Genomic DNA, 22713 nt, shown 5'->3' with positions numbered 1-22713 from the left:
TTGTTCCTGTAATTACATCTAACTCCTTAAGTACCACTGATTCCTCTAATGAACAATAATTCATAGTCCAACAATGGCCAAACCTCTCTTGGGCCAAGAGAGAATGTGGTGCAATATTGTTCAAGTCCTTGAATCAGCCTTTAAGGGAACAATTTATCTACTTACCCAGACGCTGGGGAAGAAGTGAATTCTGTCTTGTGTAGCCGTGTTTCCAGCTCTCTAATTAGACGAATCCTAAAAATAGTAGGCTTATTGAGTCGGCGATCTAACCACTCTTACCCATACAAATCAAAGGACCGCCTTCATAGGCAATAGTTCACAACTCATTCAGGATTCAGGTCATGTCACCTATGGTCATCTTGGTAAAATGTAAGTCTCTACTATTAACGACATTATATATTGAAACTAATCATTTCGTGGTCTGGTCTTAAACAAACCCTTTTGTATAGAACATCCCCGCTCACATGTCCCTACATAAATGATCAGGATCAGATCATTTGTTGCACTTTACAACAATTGTAATATCTACAAATCGGGCTGTATTCATAGTGTCACAAGGATAAGGTACCCAACCTTATCCATCAAATGCAGACCATTTAGGTTATCACTTAAACATGATCCACTTGTATGTCTCTACATACATGTTTAAGCTATAGAAGATAACCTCGGATATTAGTTTATTGGTTTTGTGGGTTAATCTACTAAATGTTAAATAAATATCTCAGATTTTATTAAATAAATAAATTGTTTGTTTGCTACATTTACAAACTATAGAACCTATGAGATTTAGGTCATCAACCCCAACAATCTTCCACTTGTCCTAAAGTTAATGGGGTGTACATCATAAAATTCATACTAATATAAAAGTACACAAAACAAGAAATTGGGGCATAAAACACGCCCAGTAGAAAATCTCCCACTTGCCCTAGACTAGATATGGCATGCCTCGTAGACCCATACTCCGCAAGTGACCCTCAAACACCTTAGCCATGAGGGCCTTTGTAAATGGACCAACAACTGTAAAACCCGCACCTTACTTTCCCTTTTTAATTATGTTTATTGTTTGAGTTGAGCAAAGTAATGGGGTTTATTTAAGTTAGATTGGAATTGTGGGTTTGGGGTAAAGGATAAATTTGAAGAAGGAAAAATGTCTAAGTATGGGAAACTTAGCTCTCGGATACTTATTACTCTAGCCTTGCAAAAAGAATTTCTGGCTAAGTATTAGTCGTGAAGAGTGATGGCTGAGCATCAAGTTAGCATAAAGCAGGCATCAAGTAAATGCCACCGAGTGTCGAGTATAAGTGATTGATGAAGGGTCGAGCATCGAGTATAAGTGATTGAGGAAGGGTCAAGCGTCGAGTATGAGCAATCAAGGAAGGGTCGCGCGTAAAGTACGAGCGATCGAGGAAGGAGCGTTCATCGAGCAAGCCATCGAGTACCGAGTGTCCCATCGAGCATTGAGTTCTTCCCATCAAGTATTCAGCAGAGAACCATTGAATTTTCCATCGAGTAATGACCCTTGAGTGACTAAATGTCTTATAAAAAAATATATAAAAGGAGCATGCATTCCAAATGAATTTCATGCTAGGGTTTATGGGTTTTCCAAGCAACTAAAGTCTATACTTATGATTTTAAAGGTTTCATGGCATTTCTTAAGTATGATGTTTTAAGCTATTTAAATAAGTTTTACTAATTCTAGCGCATGTCAAGGTTGAATGCTAAAATATTGCAAAATTACATGTTTATAATTTGTGAAGCATGCGTGTTGAATTGTGATAATGGTCTTATAGTGAAAGCTAGGTAAGTGTTATGCCTAAAGCTTATTGTACTCAAATCTTCTATGAATGTTACGATTCTAACAAACCAGATGTCGAAGGTATATAAGGTATCTGAGGAAGTACCTAAGGTGTTGAGGGTACTTAGTATACTCCACATGCACGTAGGTAATTCAATATGAGAGGCTGAAGTATGGGTCTTCTTGCCACAATCATTATAATGGAACTGAAGTATGGGTCTCATGGTCATGAATGGATGTTGGAAGCTTGAGCTACGAACGCTCACTCTCAACTAAGGTTTGATAATATGTTTGATTATGACGTTATGATTAATTTATGATACTAAGTAAGTTGTTTGAGATTATTTCCAGCATGTTTATATGTTTAAAATAATATGTGTATGAAAGGCTTGAGACGAACTGTTTTTGTATGAGTCACTCACTGAGTAACCTACTCACCATTTTTAAATGTTTTCCTTTTTCCTAGGTTTGTCAGATTCCTCGCCGTTGAACCCACTGCTACTTGCCACTCAAAGCTTTATTAGGAAAGAAGGAGCTTAGGTTAAGCTTGTTTTGAAGTACACATGTTTTGAAAGAAGTTTGGGACTTGTGGATTTTATTTTGGGACCCATGTCTTCGTTCTTGTGTTGTTTGTTGGACATATGTTTGTTGTCGTTTTGGAATTGTATTTAAGTTGTTTTGCTGGTTAAAGTCATAGTTAAGCTTAGTTATTTTACCGCTAAGTCGTATTTGCATATTAAGATTTTAAGCAGGTTTTACTTAAGTTAAGTAGTAAGTGCTGGCAAGTAGATCGGTAACTACTGCCGTCATATTCCCTTTCGGTTTTAGAGGATAAACTGGGAAGGGGTGTGATAAGTTGATCTTCACTATTTTTCACCCTAAGCATGAATTCTCCCTCGATTTCCTCTAAAATTTCACTTTTTCCCTTGGATCTATTGCCTATTTTGTGGGTTTTTTCGTCCGTTTGAGTTCTTGCTATTTTGTCCAACTTTTTCTAATTTCTCCTCTTCAAGGGTAAGATTTTTGGGCATTCTTTGTGATTACTGCATATATCTAGTTTATGATTGGAAAAATTCCGATTGTGCATGTTTTCTTGCTTGATTCTAATTTAAGGGGTTTTGAAGATTTGGAATGTTAATGTTGAATATGTATATGAAATTTTTAGGTTTTTCTGCATGTAGGTAAAATTTGGTGTAGTTGTTGAAAGTTAGGGGTGTTTGTGAGTTAGAGTAGAGAAGAGGAGTTGTGAAAGTGTCTAGGTTCCCAAATTTTGTGTGACTATAATTTTTGGAAATCTTGATTATGGATGCTAAAAGAGTAAGGATAAGTGAGGCTAGATCCAGTGGGCAAAACCCCGAGCCAGTTTTCAATTACCTCGGGTTTAGTTCCTAGAAGGCCCTAGATAGATACAACTATGTCGTTTCTTCTAGGAGACTAGTCCCTAAGAGAGCTCTAACCATAGAGGCTAATTACTATCCACACATCTCTGATGAGATTCAAGACCGTGGGTGGGAGTCTTTGACCAAGCGTCCTGACGAGGCGGTTGTCCATCTAGTTAGGGACTTTTATGCTAACATTGACGAGAGTAGGGACTTCTCGTTGGTAAGAGGTATTAGGGTTCCCTTTTCATCGGCCCGCATCAACAAAGTCTACGATTTACGTGACTTCAATGATGAGTATTATTGTTTTTCTCCCGTCAATTTCTAGAGGAGGAGGTGATTCAGACCTTGTGCGGTCCAAGAGTTCGGTGGGCCAGGTCCAGGGGAGTGGCAGTGAGATTCAGGAGCATGGATATGTCAGTCTCTGGTCAGATCTGGCATGCATTTGTGTGTTCTAGATTGATGCTAGTGCTGCGCTTCACGGACATCACGAAGGACCGGGCTAAGCTCCTTTACTGTCTTGTCCAAGGGATGTCCATTAACGTCAATCCGTCGTTGTGGGTGGTGTTCCACCACCGGTAGTCTAGGACACCTGAGCCTGATTACTGAGTTGTGTCGGAGGTTCGGGGTGGAGATCCCTTGAGACGAGGAAAAGACGAGGCATCGTGCTCCCATCTATAGATCCTTGGTTGTAGCCTTCCGCAGGAGAAGAGTGGACCAACCTGATGAGGACGATGACGAGGATGACGAAGAGGATGAGCAGGTTCCTGCGGCTAAGGAGATTCCCTGTACTGGTCCCCGAGATCAGTTTGATGTTCCTGTGGCAGGGGAATCTTACACGGAGCAGGCGTTGAGGATGTCTATTGAGGCGTTTAAGGTGGCGATCGAGTCACTGAGAGTGAGTCAGGAGACCGCTCGTCGAGCTAGGCGTATAGAGAGAACGGTGAACTTCATCACTAAGAAGAACCGTCTCTACTATGCCAACATCGGTTTCTAGAGTGGTCATCAGAGGGATCCAGACTCTCCAGATTTCGACTGAGGCTTGTTTTCTTTCTTCCTTCCTACTCTATTTTTTTATGCCCTTAGTTATATCTTTTCTTTTCTTTTTCTTTTTTGTCATTTTTCTTTCTTTTTAGTTTTGCTAACTACTTTGTTTTGTTTTGTAGGTTCTCTTTTGTAGTTTTGCTTTTGTTTTTTTTTTTTTTTTTTTTTTTTTTGTGTAGGCCTCTCTAGAGCCTAATCTATATTGAGCGAGGAAGAGATGGCCAACCACCACCATCCCATGTGCGACATTGTACCAGGGGAGATTTCCTGTTCCCTTGTTGTTTTATCTTTTTGAGCTTTATGTGAGATACATTGAGGACAATATATATTTTTAAGTTGGGGGAATGTGGTGGTTGTTGGGGTATTTGAGTGCTGTGCTCGGACTATGCTGTGTGCTATGATGTCCAGCTTGCTAGTTGTGCTCGGAATATGTTGTGTGCTTTGATGCGTTGCTTGCTGGTTTGCTCTATTGTTATCATGAAAGTTTATGATGCACTCTTCCTGTAATGAAATTTGCATGAAAGAACGTTAAGTATCCATGATCATGATTTTTAGTCCATTTATCTCTTTTGCATCTTTAAGTCATTGTCTTGCGAAATTAAAGTCTTGCATGCTTAAAACAAGTTAATAATTTCTTGACCAAACTATGGTAACTAAATATTATAGGAATAAGAGTTATTCTGGTGTAATATTTTGTTGAGAATGTATCAATCTAGTGAAAGAATAACTGAGTGCCCCATGGTGGCTTTTATTCTAACTCATTAGAGTATCATAGCAATAGAGATTTTGAATTAATATGAATGGAATTCACATTAAATCTATTGGGTTCATCTTTTAATTTCTATGCTAAATTAGAATGGACAATAGATTACATATAGTCAATTAACATGTTGTATACTTCAAAGTTATGTCACTACATTTTGAGGTTTTAATTTTTATTTATTGACACAAGTCAAAGAGTTTGATAAATATGTTACTTTGAAAAATGTCTTCAACACATAATGGCTGTGTAATTTTGTCTTTTATTTTGGAAATGATCTAAAAAAGGATTTGTTGCCGATTCATGAACTATTCATGAATAATTCTTTGCAACAATAACTTGCTTTTATTGTCTAGATAACATGTGATGTGTCTGGACTATAAGATAAAGTCATGATGAAACATATTGTATGTTGGAGTCATGGGATGCTATATGTCCTCAAAAGTTAAGTATTTTTGGAGTCCAAGAAAATCATGATGATTAGAGCTAATGAGGGAAATGTTTCCAAATTAGTTTGGAATGTCACTTGATGAGGAATTTTAGAAATACCTTATATGAAAAAAAAAAAAAAAACGTAAATTTGATTTACTAAGTTCTTGGTGGAGAATATAGATTCACATCTTGATAGTTGAATAATGATTCACTATTAGAATTTTTCTTCATTACAATTAGATTGTAAATCTTGTCAAATACTTAATTAAGTAGAATAGTTCTACTAGTTGACAACAGGAAGCTCATCTCAGTGAAGTAGTGGAAGGTATTAAAATGTTGTTTATTTATGTTGAATATGGTGCTTTTATCACCATAAGAGAAATTCAATTTCTTCAAACTTTATTATTAAATATTTCATGGAGTATGAATAATTTTAGTAATAAGGCATGTTTTAAAAGTTATTTTGAAAATATGTTCAGGTTTGAATAAATACATTTTTCTGTGTAAAGGTTAACACATCTTCATACTAAACTGAGAGTGTAAGGATTAATGAATCTAGAAAGAAAGAAAGATTCTATTCTCCTAAAGGGATACATGGATTTAGCTTTTAAATGACAGTTACAAGTAATTCTCTAAGATTTAGAGTTAAATTATTATGGGAAATTGCATTGTATGAAAAATATATTTTAGGAAACCAAACCCATGACTTCAACTTTTTTGTAACTGCAGGTGTGGCAATCACGTAGTAATCACATAGCAATCACGTAGAAAACAGATAGCAATCACGTAACAATCACATAGAAATCAGATAACAATCAAACGTTCAGGCGGATGTTTTTTGACATGTTTGCAAAAAAACAAAACCTAGGGACACACGCCCAATTTTCATTTTTTTTATTAAAGTTGCAATTGCTCCAATTATTATTACCTGTCAAAAGCCTTCCTTCTCATGCATGTGTGTCATTAAAACTTTATTAGATAAGTCTACTTGGCCAATATTGGACTTTCTTTGACCTAGGTGGTCTTGTGATTGAAAGCATAAGTCCGACTTCATAAATAAGTCATTAATATGATTGATGAGTATTTATGAATAAATGTATCTTAATCTAATGCAATTTAAGTATCTTTTTCTTGAAATGTTTAAAAAAACTTAGACTAAAGTTTAAGTCATTTGGGCAATCGTATTGTGACATTATGATCTGATCATAATGATTAGTACAAGCTTTTTTTTGTTGTACTCATCCTAAGTGATAGAGATGATATGAGATCTCAATTTCAAATATTAGGTATAATTTGGATGAAATTGCGTTGCAATAGGAGAAATATGACCTTGTTGAACTTTGTACATTTTAAATACTTTGTTAAACAAAGTCCTAATCTTTTATAATCACACTGATGCTTGACTCCACTAAGAAAATGTAATAGAGACTGCATTGTTTGAATGTTATTTCCTTCAAAATGTTTACGAAACATTGTTGGATTATGGAAGTGATGTAAAACTAGTTTATGAAATTTAAGTTTTTGGGCAAGTCGAATAACACTTGTGTCAAAACAAAGCCTTGGTGAAATAAATCTTCAAAGTATGCCTAGTTGTAGGTAGTCCATGAGGAGTTTATAAATGACCTTTTCAACATTCCAAAGTAAAATGATGTATTTGTGTAACAAATACTGATTCATTTGGAAAGTTAAAGATTACAAACATGTAAAAGGATTGAGTTGTATTGATGAATTAGTTTCAAGTAAAACCAAATGATAGTTAATAAGTGTTATTAACCCTTTATTTTCATTTGCACATCAATTTCTAATTTTCAAACAAATAAGTCTTCATCGTAGTGGGAGAGTTATGAGACAACTCGACCTTGCAAAAGCTTACTTGAAGTCTTCATTGTCATATAAGATGACAAGACGAGAACTTATAAACCTTTCAATAGTGGGAGAACTATGCAACGACTCTACCTTAGTGTTGACTTATTGAAAGTCAAAGCTATCATGTTGAATGACAAGAGGTAAAAGGAGTTGACAAAGAAAAATTTTGTTAAAGTCATAAATTTGAGATAAAGTAGTGTACTTGATCTCAGTCAGTTTTTTTTTGTAGATTATCGTTGATGAGGGCAACCTCAAACGATATGATTGGATTTACAAAAGGGAGACTTGAAAGTGTGGTACTTGGAGATAGAGATCTCCAAAATAAGACTCTCGGTGTAAGGTAAAAACCATAGCCAAAACTCTTGGGTGAAAATGGACCGTGACTCAATTTTCTAACTAGTTCCTATAACAAAGTCTTTATGCATTTTTTGATTCATTGTTGCATATGAAATGTGTAAGAATGAATAACCTCTTTTATGAAAAGGAGTTCAATGCATCTATACTATTTTAAGAAAATTTTCACAGACTGAATTGCAAAATGTTTATAAATATTGTGATATTCATTTGAGAAATGAATTTCACAATTGGTATCTTTGAAAATAAGGGTTTGATATCATATCATAACCCGTGACTTTGAATGATGACGATGTTCTTGTATAGACAAGAAAGTGGAAAGTGGATATTTATCTATTTTATATTGATGTTTGCTCATTATAAACTATAGGTTATGTGAGAGTTATTTAATTTAAATATGATTTAAATGAAATTATTAAATAAATTAAATTGAACCAATTATAAATTATTTTAATTAATTTTTTTTTTGTTTTATTAAATAAAATAACTCCCACATAGGGGAGTTATCTGAAACGTAGGATAGCTCCGACGTTTCCTCTCTCTCCTTTAGTGGAAATATCTGCAAAAGAATGAATAACTTAGGATTTTCCTTGAAGAACGATTTTTTGTAGAAATGTTTGTAAAAGAAAAAATTCTCTCATTCTTTGCCCAATTTAGAAATTGGTTCCCACAAACCAATATCAAAATTCTTAAAGAATAGGGAGATTCCCGAATTGGTGGTGTTCGTAATTTCAATCCCAAGGGGAATTGACATTCTTCAATTCGAATCTTCAACAAAAGTAAGTATTCTTTCTTTTCTCTGTAGGATTGAATTCCTATTTTTCAAAGCATGCCCTAAAATTTTTAGGGTAGACTCAATTTTTAAGTCTATGTGATATTCTATTTTTTTCCGGTGTATTGGTATTTCAAATTTCTTAATAAAATTTCTAGTTAGGTCTTGATTTTTCCACTGTGTTAGGTCTTTTGTCCGTACAGAAAGTATCAAAATGAAACACATCAAGCTACATAAATCAAAATAATAATTTAATTTAGAACAAAGCTTTACATTCTTGTCTTATAATAAACATTTTATTTCTTGTATTTTTTGATACATCCAACTGAAATATACGTAATTATCTCATGATAAATTAGTAGGTAATCGAGAAAGTCCAGTAAAATATGAAGCAAACCCTCTTGAAATGTTTTGGTGGTGACTCATGTGAGGCAGTGTGTTTTGGAATGCGTCGGTTCCATGTTTATTGATTGATCAGAAACTGCTCTAAGAAAGACATAAGTGAATAGTATTCTTTAAACCAGTAACTAATTGAGAAACTCCACCAAGACGATATTCCAACCCTTCCTTTTCAGCTACTTTGTAAAAACCCAGGCTTAGTTAGGTAAAGGAGATGACATGTTTTACATATACACTGTATTTGCATAGAAATACCATGTACTTCCTTTTGATTTATATAACTGTGTCTATCATTTCTAGGAACGTATTTGATTTCAAATCTTGGGTATGGGGTGTTACAACTAATTAATAGTGTTGCAATGCTGTCAACATTGGTCTCTAGCTTCTTGCAACGTCGATTATGTATAAATGAACCCGTCAAATTACAATATAGTTTAAAATAATCCAAAAACAAACATGACCATTTAGAGATTGAATAATTAATTCTTTTAACCTATCATAGTGAGTGTTCCAATTTAATTTAGAAAATTGAACGTGATGAATTTAAACTACTCCTAAAAATAAGAAAACAAATGAGGTGATCCAAGAAGGGGGAATTCAATACAAGAGACTAAGGTATTTTAGGATATCAAACTGATGGTCAGCCTTACCAGTTTCATTAAATGTTCTATAAAATTTTATTGCTTTCAAATCACATGAATCTAGAAACTAAAATTTGGGTTGCCCCCTTTGAGAAGCTTTTCTCATATAGCGTAGTCAATTACAAATTTCTTGCCATCAATCAATGAAACATGATATTACACAAAATCATGGTTAATTCCTACTATTCTCCTACATTTTGTTCAAAATTATTTCTAATTGAACCATTATTCTATCAAATAAGAAATTCAATCTCAAGCAATTAATAGGCAGCGGTGTTGCGTGGTTTTTTTTTTTTTTTTTTTTTTTAATCTTATATTTCTTCTATTTATAACCCCAAAAAGAAGACTTCTCCTCCATACCTTCTTCTTTAATCCTCCAATTTCGAAAACACCAACATAACCAATCTTCTCAAAATTAACTAAGATCGTAGAAAAACATAAGTTTTTCAAAATATGAATTTGAGACTTAATTAAAAATCTCCAAGCCTACAAATTTCAATCTAAATATTTTAAATTAATTCACTTTTACATCCAATATACCAAAATCATACTTCAATAACAACTCAAATAACCCAATAACTAGCTCTAAACTTAGTTAACAACCTACAATCTAAGATGTTAGAAATTGTGAGTTGGCAATATTTTTTAAGTCGGGTAGTTATCTCTTGGGTTGTCACTGTATTCTTTATATAAGATATAGGTTTGTTTATGAAAATATTGATCCTGCAAAATATTTTTTTTCTTATGTGAATAATTCCGTCGATAGTATTTTTGTAGATCATTCCCTCCGTGTGATTTTTTTTTGGAATCTAGGATTCCTTTTTTACGTATCCACTACGCATATTTAAGGATCTTTGTCTTGTGTTTTGAGTTGATCGTTTGCACGAAGAATATCGAGTGCCATTGTCTTGTGAAGTATTTTGTTACAAGTGTTGTGTCGATTTTTGAAGAGGGAGAAGGTCGAGTTGCTGTAAGGTTGGAGGCTTACTCCAAGCCGTATTATTTTTTAACAGTAAACTTATTGAGAATGAATTCTCAAGCATAGGGAGAGTTTGAGCTACATAAGTGAAGGGAACTTCATTTGAGAGGGGAAACTAAAGTTCAAGTGAGAGGGAATCTCGCGACTTAAAGGGGAGCTTAAGTTTGAGTCTCAATCTTAGGGGGAGCCTAAGAAGGTTTTCACTGATATTAATACTTAAGGGGAGCCTAAGTCACCGAGAGTTCAAATCTCTCATCTAGGAAAAGCCTAGGTAAAAGATTGAGTGATTAAGCTTTACAGAGATCACGTAATCATGCTTTAGTTACAGATAAGTACTACGTTGTAATTCCTCATCATTTATATTAGTGAAGTTATCGTTTCTAAATACACTATCCTCCAGCATAGGTGTTGTTCAACGAACTGGGTTACCAATTTTTGGTGTTATTTTTATTAGTTTATTTTTGTTTTAATGTTATGTGGAATGGTATAATATTGTTGGTAACAACATCTAAATAGGCATTACCTTCGTAATTTTACAGAATTACTGTAAAGCATTTCAAAATGCAGGATATTACAATGATATAGCACTTAGTTATTCAAAGCCTTAGGGGGGGAGGGGAAAGAAGCTAAATGATTATGAAATAGAGGTTAAAACTGTAGAACATAGATTTTATTGTAGATTAAGTTGAATACAAGAAGCATATTGATGAGGTAAATATAACATAAATTAAAGGACATCGTCAACCAATGGTTGGGACAACAATGACCTTGCCACTTTCATCGACCTTAACAAAAACACGATTGCAACAGAAATCTTCAATTCTAACCATGCCACGTCTTAAAAATACAACACTCACAGAAGGGTTTTCCTTTTCAATTTTTCTCATAGCATACTCTCCCTTCTTACCTACTAGTTCAGGCCATCTATACTTCCCTCCTGCATATACAAAACTCTAACATTAATAACAAACAAATTAATCAAAATTATTCCACCTAATCATTTCCTTTTCGTTTCTCTTTTTTTTTTCCTCTCAAAATTATGTCTATTTCCTTTCAATTTATGATGTTGGATGGTTTGCATCTTTCCCAAATATAAGAGTCGATTTTTAGTCATATTCTGAAGATAAAAGAAAGTTTTTTTGGATAGAGAATTTGAAAAAAAACAAAAGATTCAATGAAAACAAACTCTAGTTGATAACGATTCAGAAATTGAGTTTTAATTTAAACGATTGTTTCAAATATGTTTGGTACTATATATTTATAAATCATAAAAGTAGTTCTAGTTATCCACTAATATTTAGTTGATAATAAACTATTATTAACTTATTTATGAATATGATTTATGTTGAAAAAGATTATATAATTATTATTTTTTAACATTGTATAATTTATATACATTACATAATACATATTATATTTATTGAAAAATGAATTGAGCTTATAACATGATATATTATATTTTTTTATTTTTATTTAAATATGTAATTGAACTGTTTGAACACAAAGACCTTTTGGACCACCTGTGCTGGTACTATCTAAAAATCATTGATTAACTACCAAATTTTAGTTAATGTGTGAAGATAAACTTAATATTATATCATAAAACAAGAAAAGTAGAGGTCGAACCAATATTTAGGCTTAAATTTCGAAAAATAAAAACAAAAAAAATGAAGGCCTCATTTAGTAATCATTTTGTTTTTTTGTTTATGTCTTTCAAAATAAAGCCTAAGGATACTATTTCTACTTCCAAATTTCTTTCTTTGTTATCTAATTTTTATGAATGGAATAAAAAACCATGTCAAATTTTGAGCTAAAAAAAAGTAATCTTTCAAAAAGTTATTTTTACTTTTGGATTTTGACTAAGAATCCAACCATCGTATTTAAAAAAAATGCAAATCGTTGTAAGAAACGTAGATGAAATAGATTTAAATTAAAAACCAAATAATTATCGAATATGATCTAAATAATTAAGAAATGTGGCATGAATGGATAGAATTAGAAAAGAGATAAAACCCTGACCCAAATCGCAACATTTAGGATCCATGCAACCACCACTTTGACAAGGTGGATATCCAGGCCAAGAAGCACTACCTGCCATTTGAACTTTGATATTATATGTTGAAATCAACTTCTTGCATCATCTTATAAATACACATAACCTAAAGTATTGGCATTCGATTCAAAAATGTATATCCCTATGCAATTTATTATTTCTCTTGTTTAGGCATTATGCGTTCTGTTTAGGTACATGCATATGATAATATATATCTACCATGTTTAATAGAAAACATTCAAAAGTCCCCACATTTATTTCTCAAATTGGATAGTGATTTACCTAAATTAAAAGGTATATAATTGCTAAAGTATATTTATTAGTAACCAAACATAATCATTATCAAATGAAAGCACAGAGCAATTTCACAAAATGCATATACTATATTCTTGATACATTTGAATGATTTATTACCATTTAAACAGAAAATGGAAATAAATAATACTAAAATAGAAAAGTAACTATATACATATATCGAAGGCATGGACGGATCTATGAAGAGACCAAGAACTTGTGTCGTTTTACGTATATATTGTTTTTTATTTTTTAAATATTTAAACTTCCAATTTTAACTCCTATAAATCCCTTTAAAATGTCTAATATATATACATTCAATTTAGTATCTAAAAATCTCATAAAATATTAAAAATGTTTAATGATTAATTGTTGTATTAGACAAAAAAAAATTTATGTTTCTAATTGAATCTAAAAATTTCAATTTTGTAGCTAACAGTTACTTTATCGTTTTGAAAAATATGTCTAGTACTACATATTAGACATACAAATTGAGATGTTAGTGATCTAGTTAATATTTTTTAAAGTTCAAGAGCTATATATGATAAAAATCTAGACGCTAATAGGCTAAAAACTATTCGTATGTCGGTTAATTATACTATAGTATTATATGATTTGAATATTATATCGATAGCATCTAAAATTATATTTATATGAACTAAATGTGCCCCTACATAAAATCCTGGATCTACCACTAATTCAAGGATCGAATTCCATGAACGTGTTTGATATCTTTGCTTCGATTTTTGTTTAGATGAAAATGCAGAAAAATATAAAACTAAATTACAGACATCAATATCATGCTATGAATTCAGTAGGTTATTCTGGGAGGTAGTAGTTTTTTTCTTTTTTAAATATTTAAACTTTAATTCTAACTCTAGTAAATCCCTTAAAATATCTAATAGATATATAACATTCAATTTAGTATCTAAAAATCTCATAAAATATTAAAAAAATTTAACAATTAACCGTTGTATTAGACAAAAAAATATATTTGTTTCTAATTTATAATGACCCGACCTTTCGAGTACTCTGACAAGAGCCGTTACAACTAAATACACATTTAAAACCTAGATATTTTGACCATAAAAATTCATTAAAACAATAAGGATATTTTTTCCAAAATAAACTAGAAAACAAATAAATAATAAATAAATAAAACTTTTATTTGAGGTCCATAAAATCATATTCATAAAGAAAACATTCAAAACATTAAAATTTATTGTCTCACATTAAATTCTAGTTTCAAAACATCCAAATGACAAAAATATAGATTGAGTTGAAGCGATTTCTCTTGTCCCTATATGGCTCTATTATAGGTCTCGTCTGTCACTCGCCAACCTGTTCCTGTCATTCCCTAAAAAACATAAAGGAAGAAAGGATGAGTATAACAATACACAGTAAGTGACCTGCTACTGGGTCCTCTAGGTTACCTGTTAGCTAGTTTATCTAGGCATCGGTGTACACCCATCATATCAATCGTAGTGATCTCAAAGGAGCACACATCGGTCATAATGTGTAACACGAAGGCATAAGACTATTTATAACCTTTTCACTTCCAAGTGAAACATAATCTCTGTACCTCAAACATATGACTATTTATAACCTTTTCATAGTCTACAATTTAATTCCAAACTTCGTGTTTTAGTAGGCAATCCCCATAAGTTGTCATCGCTTTTAAACGCCATGAGTTTTTCTCTTGATCAAGTCTACCAAATAGGATCTCTCCCTCATAAAAAAACTATAGATTTAATCTAGGTACCCTACAAATATTTTCTCAATTCAAATAAATAACACCTTGCTTTTTTCCCTTTTAAGTCTAAACTCATGTCCAACAATTTTGGCTTCCTTTAATGACATCAACTTACCTAGATATTCTAAAAGAATTCCTCATATCATCACACATACTTCAGCTAGAAACTTTTCTCCATTTTCAAGCATGTACTTGAAGAACCAAAACACAGTACTTTATCCAATCCTCCTACCTTCAGTATCACAAAAATGATCCTGACTTATGAATCATTTCAAAATTTCTCTTGAAATATTCGATTTTAATGTCTAGTAACCTTTAATAACAATAGTATCTTCTTCTTCGTTTTCTTATCAATGAAGAAACTTTAGTCCCGTACCTACATACGTGATTTGTCATGATAAAGTTTCTTGTAGTCCATCAATCTCATTCTCCATGGTAAAGTACAATAATTCTGTGAAGTCTCACCTAGGCAACTTATTTACTAATTTTTTTATTTTTATTTTCCATCACCAATGTCTCAAATCTATACATAGTTTAATTCTTCAATAAATTTGAACTGAAATATATGCTTATTTTCAATAAAGTCCTTCAATGAGCTAAAGGCCCTCCTTAAATCTTGTTTTATTTTCACAATGCCATAACTGAGCAATCATCTCATACTGTCTTCTTTCAAGTCATCATACAATATCCAATCATCTTATACATAAAGCTAAATAAATAAGTTTACATAAAACTTTCATAACACCTTTGCTTTTCTAAAAAGACTTATCTGGTGATGAAAGATAATCCATTGATGGGTCATCTGGATATTTTGGACTTACAAGGTAAGTCAATCTATAGAACCTAAAACTTAGTCTCTAATACCGATTGTAACGATCCAACTTTCTAACATATTCTATTAGGACATTACTACATGCATGCATAAGCTTAAAAATAAATCTCTTGCAACTTAAAGCAAAAAGATACAAACCTTTTTATTTAATGTAAAGAATTTTGACAACTTATAAGTTTAAATAACATAGAACCTTGGTTTGGGGTAACCTTAAACATGAATTTTAAAATAAAATAAAGTAAAACGAATACATATATCAAAACATTCATTGGCTAAAACTTGGAACATGAAAGACGTGGGAAAACATATGCGGACGCGTCAGTCTAGTCATACATCCCATAGGCACGGTCATAGATTCTTTCTGTCATGCATTATTCTGTCCTTGCCCTTACTTAAAAAACATAACATAAGAAAGGATGAATATAAAATACTCAGTAAGTGACCCATTACTAGGCTCACTAGGTGAACTTGTTAGCCTTCCTATCGAGTCATAGGTATACATCATGTATCATAGGCATAAGCATTAGGGGTAGACCTAGAGGCACACTTTCATAGGTAGTGATCCCAGAGGGTCACAATCATAAGCATAATGGCGATCTCGTAGGGATGCCGAAACATGAACATAAGAAGTGAACTTGAAGGTTTACAAACATGAGACGTACACAACCCGATAAAAGTGCTAATAGTCACCATCAGTCTAACATGCAACTTACCACATTCAAATTTCGTATCAAACCATAAACATGTTATCATAATCTTAGTAACATGACTCATAAGTTTCCAAAACACCCTGAATAGTTCATCAATTAGCAAATCATAGCAAATCATTCCATCAGAATAATATCATGTTTTCACGTGTATACACAATCTTAATATCAACTTGGTTAGGACGCCTTGTTCGTGGGCCAAAAACTAGTAAACCACGTACCTTGGAATTAGATACCAAAGAACAACGAATGAAAATTCTCCGTAGCTTAGGTAAACTTTGAATCAATGTATCTTTCCCAAAATACAATTATTTAGATTTCAACCTTTGGGACCCAATTCCAATTCATACAAAATTTATTCCAATAGAACTTCAAATACTAACCCTCATGTGAGAGTCCAACAACCACCTCCAAAATTTACGTCCAAAAGTGGAGTATCAAATTCAACACTTAACTCTTACGCAAAGCCCAACTTGAATCACACCCTATACCACTGTCCAATCTCAATAAATTAACCAACTCTAAGCACAAATAAAAATTTATAGGCCAGGACTTGAAACACATCCAAAAAGTGCATTTTATGGGCTTAGAATTTAGTTAGTTTTATGCTTAATTTGAGATCTTTGATACTTTTATTTTTTGATCGTAGGAAATCGAGCAATTGGTTGAGAACAAGCAATTTTGGAAGACTAATGAACAAAAAACCCCCCCAAGAAGGTCAAAGTTTTGACCTAGGGCATTGATCAATGGAGAAAAAGGAAAAAAATTTGAAAATTGGAGGCAAGGCAGCGTTGAACAAGTATTGCAATACTGCCCTGTGATGTTGTAAGGCGAGCTCATGGAAACAGGGCAGCGTCACAATGCAGCAGCATTGCAACGCTACTATTAGTAATGCGAAAATGACCATCAGCATTGCAATGCTACATTGGAGCGTTGCAATGCTGCAATTGTTGTCTATATAAGTAGCTTTTGGCCGATTTGATTCAAATAGGAACTTTTAGGGCTATTTTGAGGGCGTAAAGCAATATTTCGGTGAGGCCTCCCTAGGAAGTGTAATTCTGGACCGAGGTAGCATCTCGGAACTTTAAAGGATCAAAGATTTGAAGAGTTCATTGGGTTGCAATTCTGGATTAGAGGACGAGAGTCAAGAATACGACTTGCAATTTCTTCCCTCTTTTATTTTCTGTCCTTTGTATTTGGCAACCTCATGACTGGGTGACTGATTTATGTTTCTAGGGCGTTGATTTAGTTTTATGGATTGTGAAAACTGAATTAGTTGCTTCTTGGATTGAATTATGCATCATTATTTTTGCATGTTTGTTCTTAATGCTTTTGATTAACTGATCACTAATTGAATGTTCTTTACTTAATGTCTGTCTTGAGAGAGAAGGTGTTGAGTTGGATCTAGCATGTTAAATTGTTCATCGAGTATGCATGAGAGTGCTAGGAGATTAATAAAGATTGTTGATGGAGGAACTCAACGTTGTGGCTAGTCAAGCGATAGAAGAGATTCAGATTGATGGTTAGTCATTAGAAAGGGTTGAGCTCAAGAGAGGATACCTGGATAAAAGACTCCAAGATCTATAATCTGCATGAATCAATCTAAGGTCAAAATAATTAATTTGGTTAATCCGTTTAACAAAATCATACCCTAGAACGTGTCTATGTCTAGTTTCACTACTGTTTTATCTTTTCTTGCTTTTTAAGATTAGATTAGTTAGGTTCTCATCACAGTCTAGTCCCTAAATAAAATTAGAAAAATCTCTGAAAAGAGTCAAACCAATTGCTCAGAGGATGATACTCGGTCTCTTGATCGTTTTACTCTATTATAATTTAACATGTGCGCTTGCGCTACCATCAAGTTTTTGACGCTGCTGCCAGGGAATTGTGTTTTAAGTTCTTTTAATATATAAGAGATTTGACTAAGTTTTATTTTTATTTATTTTTTATTGAGTTTTCTCTTGTGTGATTGCTTGTGATGATTGCTTTATCATGTCTTATCATAATTTTGGATACCTTTATGGGTTTTACCAACCTAATCTAGGCCCAATACCACCACCACCACCACTAATTTCTTTCAACTCATATCCATATCCCATCATTTACCCATCCCATGACCATAGAAGTTTTTATGTTTATCCACTCCCAGTAGAGAAGAACCCTTCTTTAGAGGACCTGTTAAAAGAGTCTATCTTAGAGTCCCAACTATGAGGTTTTGTATGGAAGAGAAGAGGGGGTTGGATAGGATAGAAACCCAGTTGGTAGAGAATGAGGTAGCTCTGAAACGTTTAATAGATCAACTTAGTCAGATGGTTAATGCATTTAGAGCCTTGTATGAGAAGAATATTTCCAATACCACTGAGGTAGGGAGGTTTGATGAAAATAAAAGTAGAAAAAGGGAAAAACACAAGATTAATTTACGTGGAAAATCCTAGGCCAGGGAGAAAAAACCACGATCAAATCTTATTATTAAGTTACATTGAAATACAGAAAGACTGCTCAAATAAATAGACAGACAGGAAGCCCTAGGCCCATAAGTAAATTACAAACCCCTAGGGCAAACCAACCCTTTTTTCAACACTCCCCCTCAAGTTGGGGCGTAAATATCGATCAGATCCAACTTGCTAACACAGTAATCAAAACTCGGTCTTAACAATCCCTTTGTAAGGACATCTACAATCTGCTGATTTGAAGGGATGTAGGGAATACATATGCTCCCATTGTCCAGTATTTCTTTAATGAAATGTCTGTTAATCTCGACATGTTTGGTTCTATCGTGCTGGACCAGATTTTTAGCAATACTTATTGCTGCTTTATTGTCGCAAAACAACTTCATTGGAAGCTCACTGTCTTGTCGAAGATCTGTTAATACTTTCTTCAACCAGATCTCTTCACATATCCCTAAACATATGACCCTATACTCGACTTCTACACTACTCCTGGCAACCACTCCCTTTTTCTTACTTCTCCAAGTGACCAGATTGCCCCAGACAAACGTACAATATCCAGACATAGATTTTCTATCAACAGTAGATCCAGCCCAGTCTGAATCTGTATATGCTTCTATACCACGTTTACTAGACTTCCTGAACAGAAGACCTTTACCAGGAGTGCCCTTTAAATATCGTAAGATGCGTTCAACGACTGTCATATGTTCTTCATAGGGAGATTGCATGAGCTGACTAACAACACTCACGGCATATGATATATTAGGTCTCGTGTGAGATAAATATATCAACTTCCCGACTAATCGCTGATATCTTTCTTTGTTAACAGGGGCTCCATTATTAACATTACTCAATTTGACATTATACTTTGCAGGGGTGTCTACAGGTTTACACTTAGTCATTCCTGTTTCTTTGAGAAGATCTAGAGTATACTTTTGTTGTGAGACAGATATACCCTATTTTGATCGAGCCAACTCCATCCCAAGAAAGTATCGCAATTTTTCCAGATCTTTAATTTCAAATTCTTCAGCCATCTTTGTTTTAAGTCTCATAATTTCATCAGTATCATCACCAGTCAGAACAATGTCATCTATATACACAATAAGTACTGAAGTCTTTCCTGAACTCGACCTTTTTGTAAACAACGTGTGGTCTAAGTGCCCCTGATCATACCCCTGAGTTTTAACAAACGTGGTGAATCTGTCAAACCAGGCTCTTGGCGACTGTTTCAACCCATACAGAGACTTCTTCAATCTACAAACCCGATGGTTAAATTGGTGTTCGAAGTCAGGCGAAGGACTCATATAGACTTCTTCTTCGAGTTCTTCATTAAGAAATGCATTCTTCACATCCAACTGGTGCAAAAGCCAATCTTTATTAACAGCAACATATAATAGTACCTGGATCGTATTGAGTTTGGCTACAGAAGAGAATGTCTCAGAGTAATCAATACCAAAGGTCTGGGTAAAGCCTTTGGCTACCAGTCTCGCCTTATATCTGTCAATCAAGCCATCGGATTTGTACTTGACAGTAAATACCCATTTACATCCAACCGTCTTGTGCCCCTCAGGAAGAGTAACCTGTTCCCATGTTCCATTTTTCTCTAGGGCTTTTATTTCTTCCACAACTGCAGCCCTCCACTCAGAAGTTTCCATGGCAACTTGTATATTACTTGGAATCATTACTGTATCTAGACTGGTAGTAAGAGCCTTGAACTCAGGAGATAGGTTACTCTATGTCATATAATTATGCATAGGAAACTTTGTACATGACCTAGTCCCTTTTCTCAAGGCAATTGGAAGATCAAGAGATGCATCACAGTTTTCCTCTTCTCCACGTTCCTTATTGCAGCTAGCCGTCTGATCTATGGATCTTTTGTCAGAAGGACTTCCCACACAATCACCTTCCCTTCCACTATTCTCGTTTGCTAGAGTTATTTCTTCAGTGTTATCTTTTCCATCAGTTTCTCCATCCTCCTCAGTTCCCTCTATTTTCTCATTATCTGCATCAATCTCTATATCTCTGTCCATTCTACAATTATTAGTCTCAACACAATCATCAATATCACAAACAGGGATATTCATACCTGGAACTGAGACCGAGTCAGACTCATGAACTGAGACCGACAGACGGCACATCCAAGGTACTTGATTAGTGGGAAGAACAGGACTAGAAATAACAGGGCTAGGATGTTCAGGTATAGCCGACATCTCTAAGGGAATGGAGTACGTGGACCAGTTAGCCTCTTCACTAGGACGCTCCCCCTGAAGAGGACTAACGGGGAAAAACGGTTGATCCTCAAGAAAAGTGACGTCCATAGACATAAAGTACTTCCGAGACGAGGGATGATAACACTTGTACCCACGTTGATGGAAAGGTACCCAACAAAGACACATTTCTGGGCACGAGGAGTGAATTTCATACGATTGGGACCATGGGTATGGACAAAGACAACACTCCAAACACCCGCAGAGGTACGTCAGGAATTAACCGGGTGTTGGGATACAATTGTTTCAAACATTCAAGAGGAGTATGGAAAGACAACACATAGGAAGGCATGCAGTTGATAAGGTGGGCTGCAGTGAGGATAGCATCGCCCCATAAATAGGAAGGAAGAGAGGTAGATATCATAAAGGAATGGGCGACATCTACCAGATGTCTATTTTTCCTCTCGGCAACTCCGTTTTGCTGGGGAGTATAGGCACACGAGCTTTGATGGATAATTCCTTTAGATACCAGGAAGTCCCGGAATGAGTTATTTAGATAATTCACGCCCATTGTCACTCCGTAAAATGGCAATTTTTGTGTTGAACTGGGTTTCTACGATTGCATAAAATTGTTGGAAAACAGTGGACACCTCAGACTTATCGGTCAAAAGGAAGATCCAGGACAATCTGGTATGATCGTCAATACAGGTGACGCACCACCGTTTTCCTGTAGAGGTAGTGCTAGGTGAGGGACCCCAGACATCACTATGGATAAGACTGAATGGTTTGGACGGCTTGTAAGGTTGAGAGTGGAACGAAACACGACTTTGTTTAGCCCGGATACACACATCACACTGTAAGGATGACATATTAATATTATGAAATAAATGCGAAAAAAGGTACTTCATATATTGAAAACTGGGATGTCCCAGACGGTACCATAACATAAAATTAGTTTCAACAACAGAGAAATTAAAAGAAATAAAACTAGTCCTATAATCATCCTTAAAGGAAGTTTCATCAGTAAGGAAATAGAGCCCCCATCGTGCTGGGAAGTACCAATCGTGGTCCCCGAGCCCAGATCTTGAAACAAAACAATGTCGGGTGAGAAAACAGTCTGACAGTTCAAGTCCCTTGCAATTTTACTAACAGATAGTAAGTTATACGAAATTTTAGGAACATGTAGCACATCACGCAATATCAAACCATCAAACGGAGAAAGATGTTTTTTCCCTGTGACAGGGGCAAAGGAGCCATCTGCGATTCTAATCTTTTCATTGCCAGCACTCGGGTGATATGATATAAAATGATCAGAAGACCCGTTTAGATGATCTGTTGCTCTAGAATCCACAATCCAAGGCCGTTTACCATTAATGCTAATAAAACCAAAAGACTGAGACGTACCTGAGTGTGCAATTGCACTGACCCCAACAACATTTAAGTTACTCTGACTATCAGCTTGAGGCGGAGTCAAAGTCTTGTCATTTGCCGAGTCACTGGCTAGAGCACGTCCAGAACCAGCCTTGTCCTGTGACTGACGTCGTTTGTAATTTGGAGGTTTTCCATGAAGTTTCCAACACTGGTCTTTCGTGTGCCATGGTTTTTTGCAATGCTCACAAATAGGTGGAGGTTTCTTATCACTATCTGATCTAGATGACTTGGTGGCAAAAGCCGTAGCCTCAGTAGACGTAACAACTGAAATATTCATGGCCTTAGATCTGTCTTCTTCGAGGCGTATTCAGAGCACACTTCCCTTAGTGACGGTGTAGGACATTGGCTCAAAATCCTGCTGCGAACACCGTCATATTTTGGATTTAACCCCGCCAGAAAATCATACACTCGATCTGCTTCCTCAAGTTTGGAATACTGCGTCCCATCATGTGTATATCTCCAGACAATCTCACGGCATAAGTCCATTTCTTACCATAATAAGGACAATTTGTTGAAGTATGATGTGACGTCCATAGCTCACTACTTACATTCATGAACTTGTTTGCGT

The 22713-nt window shown here is 34.6% G+C and overlaps 1 pseudogene; it reads right to left on the bottom strand.

The window, feature by feature from the left end:
- Positions 1–18647: 18647 nt before the first annotated feature.
- LOC150033484 (secreted RxLR effector protein 161 pseudogene) lies at positions 18648–19409 on the bottom strand (annotated as a pseudogene).
- Between the last annotated feature and the right edge of the window lie 3304 nt (positions 19410–22713).

The sequence above is a fragment of the Benincasa hispida genome, chromosome 10 (genome assembly GCF_027475165.1).
Source record: "Benincasa hispida cultivar pf3 chromosome 10, pf3_genome.v1.1, whole genome shotgun sequence".
Classification (NCBI taxonomy): domain Eukaryota; kingdom Viridiplantae; phylum Streptophyta; class Magnoliopsida; order Cucurbitales; family Cucurbitaceae; genus Benincasa; species Benincasa hispida.
This window is presented reverse-complemented; position numbering and strand designations above follow the sequence as displayed.